This window comes from Orycteropus afer, unplaced genomic scaffold (genome assembly GCF_000298275.1).
Source record: "Orycteropus afer afer isolate SDZICR_OR568_19922 unplaced genomic scaffold, OryAfe1.0 scaffold00383, whole genome shotgun sequence".
Lineage (NCBI taxonomy): Eukaryota > Metazoa > Chordata > Mammalia > Tubulidentata > Orycteropodidae > Orycteropus > Orycteropus afer.
Window position 1 is genome coordinate 843,551 of NW_006921970.1, and position 20,992 is coordinate 864,542.

The following is a 20,992-nucleotide window of genomic DNA, read 5'->3' on the forward strand; positions in this document are numbered from 1 at the left end:
GAAAAGTAAAATGGCATGATCCTGATATTACCAAAGCACATTGTAGGCCATTAATTCAAATCCATTAAGAGTCCCAGGATCAGCAGACAACATGGCAGGCTGCTGAACAACCACTTGGCTACATGCAGGGTCCAAGCATGCCATAAGCTGAAGACCTTCCTCAAAGTTGCTTCTTATTTACTGGGAGCAGACCACATCCCTAAAGCAGCTACTCAGCTGCGCCAGTAGATTCCACCATGAAGTTAATTACCAGTCTCACCACAGGGAATAACTATATCCAGCTGCCCAGCCACTGAAAATCAGGACCAGCCAAGTTGACACACAACCTTAACTACCACAGGTGTGCCATCAAGTTGGCTCCAACTCTTGGTGATCTTAAGTACTACAGAACCAAACGCTGCCCGATCCTGCACCATCCTCACCCTCAAGGTCAGTTGATCTAATTGAAGGTCTTCTCCTTTTCACTGACCTTCTATTTTACCAAACATGACATCATTCTACAGGAACTGGTCCCTTCTGAGAACATGACCAAAGGTAAGAGAGTTGAAGCCTTGTCATTCTCACTTCTGAACAATATTCTGACTACATTTCCTCCAAGATAGATTTGTTTGTTCTTCTGTCAGTTCATTGTACATTCAGTATTCTCCAATACCAAAATTCAAATACTTCAGTTTTTCTTCAGTCTTCATGCTAATGAGATGATGGAAAATACTATGGCTTAGGGCATGTACATCTTCATCTTCAAAATGACATCTTTTCTCTTTAACACTTTAAAGAAGTTTTTTGCAGCAGGTTTGTCCAGTGTAATATATTGTTTGATTTCTTGACTGCTGTTTCAGTGGACATTAATTGTGGACCCATGTAAAATGTAAAATGCAATCTTTGAAAACTTCAATATTTTCTCCATTTATCATGATGTTGCTTATTGGTCCAGTTGTAGGGATTTTTGTTTTATGTTGAAGTGTAATCCATACTGAAGGTTGTAGTCTTTGATCTTCATCAGTAAGTGCTTCAAGCCTTCTTCATTTTCAGCAAGCAAGGTTGAAGTTGTGTCATTGGCTTGTTGCAGGGTATAATGAGCCTTCTTCCAATTCTGATGGCATATTCTTCTTCGTATACTCCAGAATCTTAGATTACTTGCTCAGTATACTTATTGAAGAACTTTGGTGAAAGGATATAACCCTGACACACACCTTTCCCGATTTTAAACCATGGAATATCCCCCTTTTCCATTCAAATGACTGATCTATTTGTAGGACCCTTATAAGCACAATTAAGTGTTCTGAAATGCCCATTCTTCACCCTGTTATCTGAAATCTGTTATGATCCACAAAGTTGAATGCCTTTCCATAGTCAATAAAATGCAGGTAAACATTTTTCTGGTATTCTTTGCCTTCAGTTAAGATCCCTCTGACATCAGCAATGATATCCCTCATTCCATGTCCTCTTCTGAATCTGGCTTGAATTTCTGGCTGTTCCCTGTCAATACACTGCTCCAACCATTTTTGAATTATCTTCAGCAAAATTTTAGTTGCAGGTGATATTAATGACATTGTTTAATAATTTTACATTCTGTTGGATCATCATTCTTTGGAATGGGTACAAATATGGAATTCTTCTAGTCAGTTGGCCAGATAGCTTTCTTTCAAATTTCTTTGCATGAATGAGTGAGCACGTCCAGTGCTGCATCCTTTGTTGAAATATCTCAGTGAGTATTCCATCAATTCCTAGAGCTTTTTAAATTTCACTAATTCCTTCAGCAAAAAGGTCAACATTCAACCATTTTAAGAGGTAGCATATGATCAAGAATCAATGTTATTGAAGGGAGAAGTCCAAGATGCACTGAAGGAATTGCTGTTGTTGTTGCTGTTATGTGCTGTCAAGTCAGACCCAACTCAGTGACCCCTCTTTGGATTTCCAAGGCATTATCACTACAGAAGTAGACTGGCCAACCTTCCTTTTGAGGAGTGGCTAGTGGGTTTGAACTGCCAACCTTCTGCTAACCATTGGTTCTTGATCATATGCTGCCTCTTGAAATGGTTGAATGTTGACCTTTTTATTTTTGGTACAGTGATTCTATGTATTCCTTCCATCTTCTTTTTATGTTTCCTGCACCATTCAATATTATGCCCATGTTGTTGCTGTTGTTGTTATGTGCTGATGTGTCATACCTGACTCATAGTGACCCCTCCTTGGGTTTCTGAGGCAGTATCACTGCGGAAGTAGATTGCCCCATCTTCCTTCCAAGGAGTGGCTGGTGGGTTTGAACCATCAGCCTTCTGGTTAGCAGTCAAGTGCCTTTGGCACTATGCTACCAGATTATGCCCATAGAATCCTTCAATATCTCATCTCGAGGCTTGATTTTTTTTCTTCAGTAATTTCAGTTTGAGAAATACCAAGTGTATTCTTCCCCTTTGATTTTCCAACTCCATGTCTTTACACATTTCAGTATAATACTTTACTTTGTTCTCTCAAGCTGCCCTTTCACATCTTCTGCTCAGGTCTTTTACTTCATCATTTCTTTCATTCACTTTAGCTACTTTCCATTGTTCTAACTGATAATATTGACTTCTCCATTATCTCTTTCTATAGATGTAGTCAGTTTGATTCCTGTGTATTCCATCTGGTAAGGTCCACGAGTATAGTGACTGTTGTTGATGTTGAAAAAGATATTTGCAATGAATAAGTCATTGGTCTTGCAAAATTCTATCATGTGATGTCTGGTTTCATTTCTAACATCAAAGCCATATTTTCCAACTACTGATGCTACCAATTTTATACAAGAAGAAACAGAAATGCAAGACAATCCTGGTCTAATATAATAGTAAAACCTACAAAAATCCAGGACCTGTATAAGGCTAAAAACAACCATAAAAGTAAAATTCAATTTTTTTCCACTAAACTGATCTATATGAAAGTGGTGACTGTACCCTGTCAAAGGTGGAAAACTTGCTAGACTTGGAAAAACAAGATAGTCCCATCAAGTTCCATCTCTCATTGGTTTCATGTATAGTAGTTAGTTTACATACTTGTCAAGGAACTTTCCAATACACTAGCCAGTTACCACACATGGCTGGTGCCACCTTTAAAAATTTATAAGCAGAAGCAGTGTAAACAGTTTTTTATTATTGCTGTATTGTACATGCAAATTGCCTCTGAATTTCCAATAGCAGTAATACTGCTAGGAAAGAGGACTTCATCCAGAGCATCAACCACTCCTGGATGCTACCTGCATACAGTGTGATCTAGCATACACACAAGACATGTACACATTGCTGGCAAAGGGAAAACCTTTATTATTATTCATAGAAAACAAACAACAAACAAAAGGAAGAGATTTGTGAACCAGTCTTGCCCCTTCCATGTAACCCACTTTGTAAGTGAAAGACCTGCTTATATCTCTAAGGGGAACCTCACATATCCTTTGTTACAAACCAATGTCCATTCCTATGGCACTGGGTAAGCTGTGGTTCCCATCTCATACTGTGTCCATATCATGCTACCGAGGGCTTGTTCTCACACTTGGCTCCCATGCTCTGCACTGCCTCTGGTCCTCTGTGGACTTCTATAACTGGCCCTGCCCTGTTGCAGGAAGACCCTGTACAGTCTCTTGAGCCTCTGCTGATGACCCCTGTACAGTATGTACCCAGGCCTCTGCCAGTGACCTTTGCTTGAAGCTGGCCCCCTCTTGGCCCTTAGGAATGATCTCTTTTATGCACTTAGTAACTGTTCTCTTGTTGGCCTTAGGTTTCAACTCTCATGACAAGAAGTCTGTGGCTGTCAAAGGCAGACCAGCTAGGTTCCACACTTTCATTTCCATTTTTTAGCCAAATACAAAGACAGTTTATTGTAGCCCATTCTGCCACTTGCTCCATGGGCTGACCTCGTCTTCTGCTGCCTTTACTCTGTTTTTCCATCTTCCGGATGGAAGTCCTTAGCCAGTATTACATGTCTTTTATTTGGGTCTCAGAGATTTCCAGCACAAAGACCTTGGGTCCAAAGAATGCACTCCTCTCCAGGCTTTTGTTGATCAGAAAGGCTCTGAAAAGCTTCATGAGATTAGCCACTAATGTAGAAAACTTTGTAAATTTCAAGGTGCAAATTTGCTAGCAGGACCTTAAATTGATTAACCTTTAGATAGATCATAAATGACCCAATCTTATTGGGTGGATTACAAGCTTCTTTGGTAGCTAACAAATCAATTAATCATTTGGCAAATTACTGCCCAACTAATCATTTCTGGAGAATTACACACCCAGGGCCAGAAAGGCCACATAAAAGAAACCCATTGCACCATGGATATATACCACATTATTATTTTCATAAAATGAGATTTTTTCCTTTAACTTTTGCATCACATTAAGATATTGTTGTATTGTAGTGCACACCTCTGAAGAGGACATCATTTCTAGTGCTATACATAGGGACATCATAGATGTAGAAGATATCACTGAATATTTTATGCAGATAGCAAAAATTACAGTAATACTTGTGTGACTTGTAGCTGGTATTTAATTGATATACTTATGGTTGTATCAATTAAATATAATAATTTTTAGAGGTCTTTGGGTTATGCAAGGGAACTCTGGTGGGATAGTGTCTAAAGCATTTGACTGCTAACCAGAAGGCTGGCAGTTCAAATCCACCAGCCACTCTTCAGAAGGAAGACTGAGTGATCTACTTCCATAGAGATACCACCTTGGAAATCCAAGGAGGAGCACTATGAGTCGGAATTGACTTGATGGCAGTGGGTTTTTTTTCTTCACCATTTGCACTGTACTACTAGACATTATGGCAGTGGCATAGAAGAAAGGTCTGGAAATCCACTTCCATAAAGATTACAACCAAGAAAACTTTATGGAACATTTCTATTCTTTAATTCTTGGGGTTGCCATAAGTCAAATTTGACTGAACAAGAGAAGATTTTTGTTTGTATTATTATTTTTCTTTTAATAATATTATATTTTTTGTTTCAAAGGATTGACATACTTTAAATTTAAAATGAAATAATACTGCTGATGCAGAGTAGAGCAGAGATGATAAAGCTTGTACTGTAACTAAAAGGGAAAGATTTTTTAAAAGATACTGGAAGAAGGTATATCACAAATTTATGATGAATGACAATTGTGATGCCTGCACTAGGGCAAAACATAAAAGCTTGCTATTCTTTAAAAGTAATCAATTATAATATAGTGACAATGTTAGAACATTTTAAGCCCATATGAATTTGATAAGTTTTCTATCAAGAGTCTAAAAAGAGTTAACAGAATCATTTGCCTGTAATCAGAATTAAATGTGTAACCAAAAGTTTTAAAATTATTTTTAATAACTTGTAAGTTTTCAATTTGTAGGTCTAATCAGCTTTAAAATGTATTGGATTCTTGCACACACATACACAAAAATATATTTAGTGGAGAGATGGAAAAAAATTATTTCAGTTGTGGAAATTCTGTTACAGAATTATAAAGAAAACTAAAAAAGATATTTTATTAAAAGTGAACTATTTTATGTACTCTTAGAACATGACATGTTTTTATCAACATCAAAGATAAATTTATTCAAAATATGAAAACTTGCAGAACATTTTTCTTTTAAATATAAGTGAATTTTGCACAGTTTGCATCTGTTAACCAAGAATTTAACAGACACTGTCCAATTAATACTTTGGATGTGTTTTAACTCAAAATACTTCAAAAGTTTACAAAGAAATATCATTTCACAGCCTAAAAAAAAATAGAACATATAGCATGGATATTTTAAAAAATTTTTTTCATCTGCCAAAGAAGAATTTCAGCTAGATATGGAAAATTAGTTTTCATCATTATGGATGCTGTCCAGCTATGTCAAGTTAAAATCTAGATTTATAGGAAATTTAAAACGAGAGACTGCTGTTTTCATTATTGCTTCATTGCACTATCATATATATATATATATATATCTGTGCTCAATTTTCTGCAGCAAATTCTATTAAAAATGTCATAGCTAGAATTGTTAACATTGTTCATTACACACATGCAAATTCTATGGAACATCACCAATTTCTGGAACTGTTGAGTGAGATAGAACACAATGGATTTAATAATCTTATGCTCTTTGTTAATGCTTACTTGTTGAGTTGTGGAAGAATGTTACAAAGATCTACTTTCGTATTAACTCAAATTTCTTTTAACAAAAGGGATGGATGCTTGCCAAATATTTAATAGTCAATGACAAAAAATGGCAGTATGATTGACATTTTTTTTGATAAATTATTTCATATGAATCAGCAAAATTTGAGGCACCAAAAAAAAAAAAAGGGAAATATTATTTAAGATCTAGATATACAGGTACTAGAGTTTATATTGAAATAGAAAATTTTCATAATATGAATCATTAATAATGATTTTATACATTTTTCCAATATGAATTAATATGCAGATTTAAATTATAATTGACAGAGTTATTTAAGTTGGCCTAAAACACTGCAAGAAAATTTGAAGAATTCTTTGTTGATATTGATAAATTTAAGGCTATATTTAAATTTATTCAACATTCCTTAGAATTAGGTGTCAACAGTACTGAATTGACACAAGAGTTAGTAAATTTTCTTAACTTGGATAGACATAGTTTTGAGATTAAAAACTTTTGCTTAAAAAATGCTTTTCAAAATGATAAACCATTTTTTTTTCATTTGGATGAAAATATTAAGACAAAATAATATTTATTATTTGGTTCAGTTATTAGAAAACTTTTTAAAGTTTGGGACAGCTTAGGTATGTAAATACATTTTTTGAACCTACATTTACGAACCCTGTTACAGATCCTGTTTAAGGAGCTTTGGTGGGCGGTGTCAGAAGGTTGGTGGTTTAAACCACCCACCAGCTGCTCCATGGAAGGAAGATGGGACAATCTACTTCTGCAAAGATTTACTGCCTCAGAAACCCAGTGCGGTTGCTATGAGTCAGAATTGACTTGATGGCAGTGTTTTTTTTTTTTCATTTTTTATTACAGATTAAGTAATCTGATGAAAATTTAGCATCTGTATTGATATATTTTATGTCTATTATGCACTACAGATTTCAAATGTGGAAGGAAAAAATGAAAATATCACAGTAATTTAAATTTGATTAAAAAAAAAAAAAAACTCTCTGTCTTCCAGTCGATTCGACTCATAGCAACCCTTCCTTGGGTTTCTGAGGTGGTATCTCTATGGAAGTAGATCACCCAATCTTCCCTTCAAGGAGTGGTTGGTGGGTTGGAACCACCAGCCTTCTGGTTTGTAGTCAAATAAATGCCTTAGGCACTATGCCACCAGGAGAACCAGAGTTCCCCTTTTACTTGATTTTTATTTAATTTTGATTAAAACGATAATACATTGGATACATAGAGTTAAATAAAAATTATTTTTAACTAATTTAGTAATTTCTTTTTATACTTATACATTTAAAAAAAATTGAAATTACATATGTGACTCACAACTTTTTATTAGACACTGCTGGTCTAGAATATAAGCTACAATAAAGATAGGGTCTTATGTGTCTTGAAAACTAGTTTCCTAAGGCCTGAAAAATATACATGGCATATGGCTGGTAGTTAAACACACTTGAGTAAAAAAGTGTGTTTAACTCTTATAAAAAATTTTAGAGTATGTGTAAGAAGAAGACTTTCTGTCTCTTTCTTTCTCTATATGTACTTCTTTTGTCATCATATATAATTTTAACAAAAAATTAAAGGGTAAGAAAGTTTAATGTCTGTCTTGAGATGCCACTCCTAAAAGAAAATGACTATTAATAATTCAATATATCATTCCAAATGAGTCATATATATTATTCTATTCCACAAAAATTTTTGTTTAACTATCATCATTCTCTGCACACCATGATCTTACGTGCTCATTTTATAGTTTGATAATGGGATGGATGATGTTTTGGTTACCTAGTGCTGCTCTGACAGGAATATACCACAAACGGGATGGCTTTATCAAGGAGGAGTTTATTCTCTTACAATTTTTGGAGGCTAGAAGTCCGAGTTCAAGGGGGCTGGGTGAAAGTCCCTCAACCTTGGGCTCTTGCTCCCAGCCCACTGAAGCTAGAGACTTTTCTTCACTCAGGCAGCTGCTGACTGCTAAAGCTGACAAGCCCAAGGTCAACAAGTAAAAAGGCACAGGCCCAATGTTACCAAACAACACAGAAGGCCACTAATTCAAGTCCAGAAGTCCCAAGATTGGGTGGCATGGCATGCTATTGAACAATGAGTCGGCTACATGCAAGATTCAAGCATGCCATAAGCTGGAGACCTTCTTCAAAGTAGCTTCTTATATACTAAGCAGCCCACATCCCTGAAGCAGCTACTCAGCTGCTCCAATAGTTTCTACCGTGGAGTTAATTACCAATCTCACCATGGGGAATACTACATCCAGTTGCCCACCCACTCAACTAGGTCCAGCCAAGTTGACATGCAACCTTAACTATCAGAAATACTATTGGTTATTGATCATATGCCATCTTCTGAAAAGATGAACATCTACCAATTCTTTTTGGTAGAGTGACCCTGTGTATTACTTCCATCTTTTGATATTTCCTGTATTATTCAATATTTTGCCCATAGAATCTTTCAATATTATAACTTGAGGCTTGAATTTTTTCTTCTGTTTTTTCAGCTTGAGAAATGCTATGTGTAGTCTTCCCTTTAGGTTTTCTAACTCCTGGTCTTTGCACATTTCATTATAATAATTGATTTTGTCTTCTTAGGTCATACTATAGGTTTTATTAATTATTAAATTCTCAAATTATTTTTCCAGGAATCCCACTTATTCCCTCTGATGCTCTCATTACAATAATATTTTGACCCTGCCAGCAATCACCATCTAATAATTTTATAAACACTTTAGTGTGCTTCCCTTCCTTCATGGCCTCCTAAGTCAGCTGAAATATCATGCACCATCATTATAAAAAGTGTATTACTTATACTCTCGACTCTCTTGCCACATTTTCATTTTGTGGTAGTTCTCTGGCAAGCTTCCAATTTTAGTTAAATTTAATTCTCCATCTACTTGGAACTTGTTCCTCTGCAATTCAATGTGGCTAGAGAAAAACACAGTACATGCTCACATGTCTCACCTTTCACCTCAAATAAGCCTTTAATCAAGGCAATATTTACATAAGTCTGTCATATTCTCTCTCTTCTAGGTAACTATTTCATACATTTTCCTTTTTACTCAAAACTTCAAGAATTGTATAATTCTCACTCTTAACAAATGTACTTTTTTTCTGTTTAATGAGAAAACCAAAGCTATTAGAAAAGAAGACAAAAGCTCCCAAAATTATACTTATTGACCTTTGGGCCCATATAGTCTTCCTTCTATCCTGTTACTATAAATGGACATCAAAGGCCAACAATATCTCTATTTGTATACATGATTACAGTTCCTTTCAGCCACAAAAGAACACATATCTACAATTGTCTCTGTTTTCAATTCTCCTCCTTTCCTGATTTGTTCCTATAGCATACACATATACTGTATTTTTCTACAATCCTAAAGTAAATAAAAACATTTCTGAAGCTCTAGCTACTACCCATTTTTCTTATCCCTTTACAGTACAACCTTTCAAAAAATTGTTATGCTTGTTCTAAATATTTTTCTTGAATTCTTTCATATACCTACCCCAATTAGAGTTTCACTCCCACCACTACACAGAAATCACTTTTTGAAGATGACTAAAGCCATTTATATTGCTAAATTCAATTGCAAATCTCAATCTTCATCTTAATTGTCAGCAGCATTACATTCATAAATTGATTCATAAATTAATCTTACTTGGATTCCCAGTACCATATGCTCATGGATTTTTTTTTCTCCCGCTTTCTCAGTCCCATTTGTTAGTTTCTCATGCCTAAGGCACTTGACCTCTGGTAGCATAGTGGCTAAAGCACTTGACTGCTAACCAGAAGGCTGGCGGTTCAAACCCACCAGCCACTCCTCGGAAGGAAGGTTGGGCAATCCTACTTCTGTAGTGATACTGCCTCGGAAATCCAAGGAGGGGTCGCTATGAGTCGGGGCCGACTCGACGGCACAGAACAACAACAAGAAGGCACTTGACTGTTAACCAGAAGGGTGGTGGTTCAAACCTACCAGCCACTCCTCGGAAAGAATGTTGGGCAATCTACTTCCATAGTGATACTGCCTCGGAAACCCAAGGAGGGGTCGCTATCATGGCACTAACAACAACAGCAACATGTTATTACAGCAATGTCTAAATACCAGAGGACCTCAAGATTCAGTATTTGAAGCTCATTTCTATCTTTACTTATTTCCACATTGATCTCATTTAGACATGTGGCTTCCAATACCACTTATTAAGTGATAATTCCTGAACTTGAAATTTCAGTTCAGATATTGTGAACTTCAGATCTTCTACGGTAATTATCATCTCAAACTCCATAGATCAAAATCCAAAATCTACTTATTTCTACTTCTATATCCCCACCCCAATCCTCAAACTTGTTACTCTTCAAAGTCTTCTCCATCACCATAAAAAGCAATTCAATTCACTTTTTTTTTTTTTTTTTAAATCAATGAGCATTCCTTCTTTTTAAAATTATTCTTAATCACATCAGTATTTTGTGTTGCAATTCTGAAAGCCAATATCGGACAGATACAAAAATTTTATACATGAGTAATTTTGTTTACTGTCAATTTAAAAGCACTTCTTTTGCATAAATTATTGAGTAAGGTCATCCAATAAATGGAGCCAGTCTCTTGTTTATCTTTAAATAGATCTTTTTTTAAAAACCAAAGCAAACCAAAACACAACACACAACAAAAACTTCATATGATCTTATTGCTCTTCGAATTGCTTCAAAGTATTAGAGAGATGCTCAACATTATTTTCCTTTTACATTCTCAGTATCAAATCAATTAAAGGCACCAGGAAAAACTAAAGGACCTCTTTTAAAATATTTCATACTCCAAAAGGTTGTGTTAAAATAATTTCTAGGCCATTTGGGAATTTTTTAAAAGCATCTTGAAAATATATCTCTCAGAACTGCTAAGGCTAGCATAAAAAGGATTTCATAATTCAGGAATGCATTGTATCTTATGTGTAGATATGTAAATAAATAGGACGGGATAGTATTTAATAAGTTTCTCATATCTTAGACCAGGGAATGTCAGCTCGGTTAGGAAGATGTGCATTTGAATTTGTTGCTTTTTCAAAATGCCCATGCTTATCACCAGAGACTAAATCAAGCATCAAGAGTAATTTGTCTGTTTTGAAAATGGTCTTGAGGTAAGTCTGACAGTGTTTCTATTAGTTTTGAGAATAAATAAAAACACATTTTAGAGAAAGGCACTATCTTAGAGGGCTTGATCTCTGTCAGCAATGAGAGAGGTGAAGGTTAAGCTGTATTCTTAGGAACTTAAGAGTTTAAATTAGAAGTAAAAAGATAAGAATGTTTCATAAAGGCACAGCAATACCTTTTTGAAAACACTGAAGTTATGAAAAAAACAAACCAATGATTTAAAATAGAGTAAAGAATACAAAACCTATGAGTCCAGACACTAAACATTCCATTTTCCTGGAAATGCTATTTTCTTTCTAAGATGTATTTTAGCAAAGTTGCTGATTTAGGAACTAAATTTAAAGAAATCAAGAGGAGAAAGGAAATGGAAAAATAATATTTCTTAAGTAATAAATATTAAAAATATTAAAACTTTTGTGTTCAATATCTCATATAATTCTCAAAAGTCTATGAGGTAGGCACTATTATTACATTTCCTTCACAATTGATGATACTGAAGCAGAAAGATCTCATAACTTGCCAAAGATGCTAAAGTCAGTGTGTGTCAGACCAGAGTTCAAATGGAGGTTTTAATAAATCATAAGTTTAGCTCTTAACTATTCTGCTCCATTGTAATGACAGCAAGGGCCAGTACATTTGTTGTTGTTTATAATCCTTAGTTTCTAATTTTTTTTTTTTAAGAAAAATAATTGCTGTTGTTGTTTAGTGCTATCAGGTCAATTCTGACTCAGTCATTCTATGTACAACAACAGTACAAGATACTACCCAGTCCTGTACCATCCTCACAATTGTTATTATGGTTAAGGCCATTATTGCAGCCACTGTGTCTATTAATCCATGTCACTGAGGGTCTTCATTTTTTTTTGCTGATCCTCTACTCTAGCAAGCATGGTGTCCTTCTCTAAGCATTGTCTCTTCTGATAACATGTCCAAAGTAAGTGAGAAGAAGTCTTACCATCCTAACCTCTAAGGAGCATTCTGGCTGTACTTTATCCAAGACAATGAAAATATCAAAACAAAAAATCCTCTCGGATGGCTTTGAGTACAGTAATATTAGTAATGAAGATACAGTGCAGGAAAAAATGATCATGGAAGAGACAGAATAGGAATTTCAACAGATTGATTTTGATGTGTACAGGGTATAGCTTTAAGGAGAAATCCTTAAATAGGCAAAGTAACTGAAGTTTCAGCAATCAAGCCATCTGGACATTAAGCGTTAGTTGTTACAATTTTTTTCTCATAAAATTTCAGAATGAGCAATACTAGCAATACAAATTTTAGGCACACACATAGTTATGAAACTTTTTAGTAAACAAAGGAATGATAAATACAAAATAATTATAGCAGTTTGTTCAAAGTAGGGTGTGGTAGTTAAGGTTGTATGTCACCTTGGCTCGGCCTGGTTGAGTGGCTTGGGGAGCTGGATATAGTTATTCCCCGTGGTGAGATTAGTAAATAACTCCATGGTAGAATCTACTGGAACAGCGGAGTAGCTGCTTTAGGTACGTGGGTTGCTTCCAGTGTATAAAAAGCTACTTTGAGGAAAGACTCAGCTGATATTATGCTTGAACCCTGCATGTAGCCGAGTCATTGTTCAGCAGCCTACCAGGTTGCCCTGCCAATCTTGGGACTTTTAATGGGCTTGAATTAATGGCCTGCCACATGGTTTGGTAATATCCAGACTGTGCCTTTTCACTTGTCAACCTTGGGTTTGTCAGCCTCAGCAGCCAGCAGCTAGCTGCTTGAGTGGAGAGATGCATCTAGCTTCAGTGGGCCGGGAGCAAGAGGCAGACCTGAAGCCCAAAGTCAAAGGGCTTTTACCAAGGCCCTGGAGACTGGGACCTGGAACTTGGACTTCTAACTTCCAAAATTGTACAGAATAAACTCCTGTTTTTTTAGCCATCATATTTGTGGTATTTTTTTCTGTTAGAGCATCACTAGATAACCAAAACATAGGGAGAATGGGAAAAAGAATGCATAAGAAAACTGTGGTATATGTAAGTTACTGGTACTTTTCTAATCCTGTTAATTTACTGATGTGCAGGACTTGTGTGCTGAAAAAAGAGGGCACTGATGAAATAAAACAAAGGAGGCATGGACTGAAAACTGTATTATGATAAATTGGAAAATACATTATTACAAAGTTTTTACTTTCTAATAAGATCTAATAAATTCAACAAAATCTCAATCAAAATTCCTATAGTTTTTTTTTAGATATTGACAAGATTACTCTAAAATGTATATGTCAATGCAAAGAAACTAAAACAGAAAACAATTTAGAAAAGAAGAACAAAGTTGGAGGATTCACAATAGTTGATATCAAGAGTTACTCTGAATCTACTCTAATCAAGTCAGTGTGGTATCAATGAAAAGATAATATAAATAATAATAAAACAGAAAAGATACATCAAAAAACAATGCTCATAAATGTCATGTGTGATTTTGACACATGTGCAAAGACAATTCAATAGAGATAGAACATAATTTTTCCAAGAAAAAGATTTTTGGAAATATTGCACAATCATATGAAAAAGAAAAAATGAAACTCAATTTATATCTCATTCCTTATACAAAAGATTAATTCCAGAAGAATTATTGACCTCAATTCAAAACACAAGGACTATAATTTTTCTAGAAGGAAACAAGAGAATATCTTTGTGATCTTGGCTAGGGCAAAGACATTGGTGAAAAACACAATCTGTAAATATGATGCTTAATTTTTAAAGTTCTTGGCTAGGCTTTTGTTCCCAGTTATATGACCAAACACCAGTCTAGTTGCTTCCACTGGTATGTTATCAGTTGTCCTTAGGTAGAACAAATTACTGTTTGTTACCTAATATAATATAATCTTCGGAAGGAAGGTTGGGCAATCTAATTCCTAGTGATACTACCTTGGAAACTCAAGGAGGGGTCACTAGGAGTCGGATGTGACTCAATGGCACATAACAACAACAATAATATAATCATCCTCCATAATGTAATCTAGTGTAATGCAATCAATCAGTTGAGGTCATACCAGTGTAGGGTATATCCTATATCTAATTGCTACTGAGTTGTGAATACAGCAGATCACACACATATACAAACGTGTGAAGACAAACAAGGAGAAAATTGATATGGTTAAGACCCTGATTTAAACTTATAGCCTCCAGAACAGTGAGGAAATAAATATATATATTTTAAAGCCAACCATGCATGGTATTTCTGTTATAGCGGCACCAGGAAACTAAGATAGTAATATAAACGAAGAAAAGCTATATTAAACAGATTTTTGTTATTATTTACCATTGAATTGGACCCAACTCTGGGTTTCTGAAGTGGTATCACTACAGAAGTAGATTGCCTAACCTTCCTTCTCAGGAGTAGCTGATGGGTTTGAACTGCCAGCCTTCTGGTTAACAGTCAACTGCCTTAGGCACTATGCTACCAGAGCTCCTACTAAATTAGACACTACAAAATTAAAAATGTTTGCTCTATCAAAGACATTGTTAACATGTTAAGGGATTAAAAAAAAAAAACAAGATACAGACTAGGAGAAAATAGTTGCAAATCACAAATCTGACAAAGACTTTTATGCATAGTAACAACTCTCAAATACAATAAAAAGAAAGTGAACATTACAACTTAAAAAAAAAAAAGGCCTTCTGCAATGAAGATTTTGAAATGATAAATAAGCATGAAAAGATGTGGTATGTTATTTATTCTTTTTTGTTGTTAGTTGCCATCAAGTTTGTTCTGATGTGTGGCAATTTTACGTATAACAGAATGAAATGTTGCAATGTAAGCATTCCAGAATCCTATTATCCTTGCTTCTAAGGAGCATTCCAGTTTTATTTCTTCTAAGACTGATTCATTTCTTTTTCTGTAAATCCAAATTGTATTCAATATTCTTCACCAACACCAGTGTAGATTCATCAATTCTTATGTCTTCTTTTCTCATCATCTAGCTTTGCATGCATATGAGATGATGGAAAAGACCATGGCTTAAGTCAAACACACCTTACTAGGAAACTACAAATTAAAATATGATATCACTACATATCCATTGATGTGACTAAAACTGATTAAACATGTATAAATAACTGCTTAAGATTTAGAGTAATTGAAAGAGTGATAAAATTTTGAGGGAAAGCAAATGGTATAGTACTTTGGAAAAATATCTTGGTATTTTACTTTAAAGAAAATTAAATATACTTCTACTATGTATGCGCAGCAATCCCCAAATATCTGTATAAAAGAAATAAAAAAAATATTAAAAAATAAATTCTGTGAGGAAGAAAACATAGTGGAACTACCTGACTAAGACTTAAAAAGCTGGTATTAATGGATTTCAAAGGTACCAAGGAAAGCATGGAAAAAATTCTAGATGAATTCAGAAAAGTAATTCAAGAACAAAATGGCAAACTCAATAAAAAAAAAAAAACTAGAATTTCAGAAGGTTAGAAATAAAATAATACAAATAAATAATGAATGAACACTGAAGTAGAATTGAAAGAATGGAAGGAAGAATCAGTGAAATAGAAGACAAAACCTTTGATATTATTGTATAGGAGGAACAAAATGAAAAGAAAAAAAAGATTAAAGAAAACTTAAAAAATCCTATGGGTTTTTATGGCTAACCATCAAGGAGACTATATGCATATTAGGAATCCCAGAAGAGGAAGAGAGGATAAAAGTACAGATATAATTTTGGAAGACATAATGGGAGAAAACTTCAAAAACATCATAAAAGATGAGAAGATTTTCATCCAAGAAGCTCAGTGAACTTCATATAAGATAGGCCTCAAGAGAAATTCACTGAAATATATCACACTTAAACTTTCCAGATCTAAAGACAAAGAATATTGACAACAGCATGAGGAAAGCTAAATATCACCTACAAAGGGACCCTTATAAGATTAAGCACTGATTTTTCATCAGAAACTGTGCAATCAAGAAGGCAATAGTATCGTCTATACAAAAATCTGAAAAACAAACAAACAAAAACCCTGTTAACTAAGAGTTATATAACCAGCAAAACTGTCATTTAAATATGAGGGAGAAATTAGAAACTAAGGTAATTTGCAACCGTCATGCTATCCCTATAAGAAATTATACAAGAATCCCTTCAGATAGAATCCCTTCAGATAACAATGTGAGGTAAAGACACATGACAGCATCACTCTAATACCAAGCCAAGTGAAAACATAACAGCAGTAAAATAATGTTAAAAAATGATTACAGGTAATCAAGAGATACAGGGTTGTAGCCAATGATAAGATCTAAGCAAAATGAGGAATGATTGATATAGTTACAGAACTTCCATATGGTGAGGAACTTTAGCCAAATACAAGACATATCCAACTCTGATTTTCTTCATTATTCTTTGTTCCAAATGAGGGAGGACCAATAGTTGCATCTTAGATGGGTGATTGAAAGCTTTTCAGACCCTAGTCACTACTTGCCAAAATAGGGTGTAGAACAAAATTTTTATGTGCTATGCTGTGCCAATTGAGCCTGATGTTTCTTGAGATCATGGTACTGAGTCCTCAAGCCCATGACTCTTTACCTCAAGGTGTTTTGTTGTTACTGCAAAGCTACTCCAAGTTTGTCCCCTGTTAATTCTGTAACATATATGGATATTTTTGTAGCACATATACATATATAAGTACATCCTCAGCCAAATGTATCCTCGGCCATGGGTATATTCTTGTTCACCTATCCACCCCTGATCTTCTCACCTGTCTATGTATTTACCGTAGGTTTGTGTTTGTTGCCACTGGTAATGCACTACTCTGCATTATATTAGTATCTGCCTCTTTGCCCATATCTTTTGTGCATATTTTTGTGTCCTGCTTTTCCCTATTGACATGATGCTGGTCATGTCCTTTCGTTATATTGCTTTTCCCTTCACCCAAATCAACACATCACTCTTAACTAGTCAGAAAATTTCCCTCACCTTTCCTCCCATCCCTGGTAACCAACAAAGTAATTTTCCTTACCTGTATAAACCTGTACTTGACTTTTTATAATAATGGACTCATACAATATTTACCTTTAAGTGATTGACTAATTTCACTCAGATTAATGTCCTTTAAATTCATCCACATTAAGAGATTCATGGATTCTTTGTTATTCTTTCATGTTGCATAATATCCCATTGTGTGAATGTACCATAGTTTGTTTATTCATTCATTTGTTGATGGAAATTTAGGTTGCAAAGTCATATGGAAAAAATTAGTCCAAAGATATGGCTACAGGGACCTCAGCCTTCATGACCCTGAGACCAGAAGAACTAGATGATGCCTGGCTACCAGAGCCAACCACTCAGAAAGAGATCACAATTGGAATTCCTGCATAGAGTGAGAGGGAAAAATGTAGAACAAAATTCAAAAAAACAAGATGAACAAAATTACTGGTCAGATAGAAGGTGGTAGAACCCTGAAGATTAAAGCTCCAGGTTATCCTTTGGGCCTGGAACTGGACTCACTTCTGTGGATTAACTCTAAGCCAAACAGCAGAAAGACCTACAAGCAGAACACCTACCCTGGGGAATTGCACCCACCTGCCCTAGGGATATGTGTCCCTTAGATTAAGCAACCATGAAACATCAGAAGGGCAGCATTTCCATAGAGGGAAAGCTGGACAGACAGGAATGCATGGATAAAAAGAGAACAAGGAAAGGGAAGTCACAGGGAGGAGATGAGAGGAGAGCTTTTTATTGTTGGGATTGTAATTGGGGGCATGAAATGAAATGTGCACAAACTCTTGTGAGTAAAATAAATCTGCTTTGTAAATTTGCAACCAAATCACAATATTTTTTCTTTTTTTTAAAAGATATAACCAATTGTTTTAAATGTATGATGTTAAATGGAAACCTCATGATAATCACAAAGAAAATTAACAAATCTACTCTCAAAAATACTGAAGAGAAACAAAGACTCAGTAAACACAAAAAATAACAATAAATGAAAGGAAAAGAAAGTCCATATACAAAAAGAACTCAGCACAGAAATGAACAAAAAACCATTAACATTATATAAAAAAAAAAGCATATTGAAGTGGCTGTGGTAAATTCTTTCCTATTGATAATCTCACTGAATGTAAATGATTAAATGCTCCATCAAGAGACAGACAAATCAGGTACAAAATTTAAAAAAGGAAGAAAAACTTATCACGCAAACAGTAACTAAAAGATAACAGGAATGGCAATATTAATATCTGAGAAAATAGACTTTAAGTCAAATTCCATTATGAAACAAATACAGAAATTATATAATGATAAAAAGGACAATTTACCAAGCAGACATACCAATTAGAAATATTTATGCAACCATTTTTCCAAGAGAAAAATTGGCAGATCTACAATAATAGTAAGAGATTACAACACACCACTTTCAATGATAGATAAAACAACTGGAAAGAAAATCAGTAAAGATACAGAAGACATAACATTATTATGAATAACCAACTGTACCTAACAGACATATATAGAACACACCGCTGAATAGCAGAACAATATAATACAAATTCTTCTCCAATGAACATTCTCAAGACTAGACCACAGTTTAGGGGACAATGAAAAGCTCAATACATTTAAAAATATTGAGATCATACACGGTATCTTCTCTGACCATAAAGTATAAAACTAGAAATCAATAACTGGAAGAATAATGAAAAAATAAAACAAAAAACATGGGAACCAAACAATATACTGCTAAAAAATTATTGAGTAAAAGAAATCACAAAGGAAATTAAAAAATACTTAGAATCAAATGAAATGAAAACATGACATACTAAAATTTTTGGTACTCACTAAAAGCAGTGCTAAGAGGGTAATTCATAGCAATGAATGCTTATATTAAAAACGAAAAAAAGACCAAAAATTAATAACAAAACACAACAATTTGAACAAATAGAAAAAGAAGACTAAAGGAAGACCAAAGCTACAAGAAAAAGGAAAAATAGAGATCATAAATAAATAAAGCAGAAAACAGAAAACAATGCAAACATCCACCAAATAAAATTTATTTGGGCAATGTCCAACTGCATATATGTCCATGGTCCCAACCTCCATAATATATTTTTAAAATTAAAAAAAATATATATTAAAAATTTAAGGTACATAAAATGGTTTGCAATAACAAATGGACACTGCTTTGAGATGTTCCTAAAAGCATTATTATTATTACTATATTATTATATTAAAGATGTTTTAGTCTATCTATAAGTGTTTCTTTAATATTTTTTTTATGCATAGAAATGTGAACTATATACCATATACTAAGGCAGATCTTCCACTAATTGATGTTAGATACAAACATGCTTAACTGTTCTGACTTACATACAAATTTGACTCAAAGATAGACTCAGGGACAGAATTCATTCATAATCTGGGAACTACCAGATACATATATAATATATATAATAATATATATAATATCATGTTTGTACAACATCCAAATCATGTAACATCCTATCACACAGAGCATATTGTGAACATTAAGCTATGTATGGTTGTATATAGAATGAACGAGACCAGAACTGGTTCTTTGAAAGGATAGATGAAATATAGAAACTACTGGCAAGACTGAAAAAGAAAAAAAAAAAAATAAGAAAATGCAAATAACCAAAACTGGACACTTTATAACAGAGCCAACTGAGATAGAGGATAACAGAATATTATGAAAAATTGTACTCCAATAAAAATCTACAAGAAATGAATGAATCCTAGAAGCCAACTACCTACATAAATATTTAAAAAAATAATAATAAGAGATAGAAAATATAAACAAACTCATAATGAAAGAAAAGATTGATTATGTCATCAAAAAAGTATCAACAACAACAAAATGCCTAGGACCAGATGGCTTGACTGGGAAATTTTACCAAGCATTCAGAGAAGATTTGACCCCAATTCTATTCAAACTCTTCCAAAACATAGAGAAGGAAGGGATATTCCCTAACTCCTTCCATGAAGCCAGCATCATCCTGACACCAAAATCAGGTAAAGATATCATACAAAAAAGGAAATTTCAGACCAATTAAAAAAAAAAAAAAAACTTACTGCCATGGAGTTGGATCCAACTCATAGTGACCCCTCCTTGGGTTTCTGAGGTGGTATCACCATAGAAGTAGATTGCCCAACCTTCCTTCCGAAGAGTGGCTGGTGAGTTTGAATCACCAGCCTTCTGGTTAGCAGTCAAATGCCTTAGGCACTAAGCCACAGAGCTCTCGATATCACCTGTGAATATGGATGCAAAAATTCTAAACAAAATTGTAGCAAACAGAATTAAACAATCTAGTTAAAAAAAAAAAAAAAAATGTCACAATCAAGTGGGATTCCTCCCAGGAATGCAAGAGTGGTTCAGCATTAGAAAAATCCATTAATGCAATTCATCACATTAATAAAGCAAAGGAATAGAATCAAATGATCATCTCAATTGATGGAGAAAGGGCATTTGATGAAATCTAACACATATTTCTAATAATAACTCAGCATATTAAGACTCGAAAGGAAATTCTTCAACATAATCAAGGGCATATATGCAAAGCCAGCATTAATCTGAATGGAGAAAAACATAAAACTTCCCCTTGAGAATGGGAATGAGACAAGGATGTCCATTATCACCACTGTTATTGAATCTTGTACAGAAAGTCCTAGTCAGAGAAATAAGGCAAGAAAGAGAAATAAAGAATGTACAATTAGAAAAGAAGAGGTAAAACTATCCCT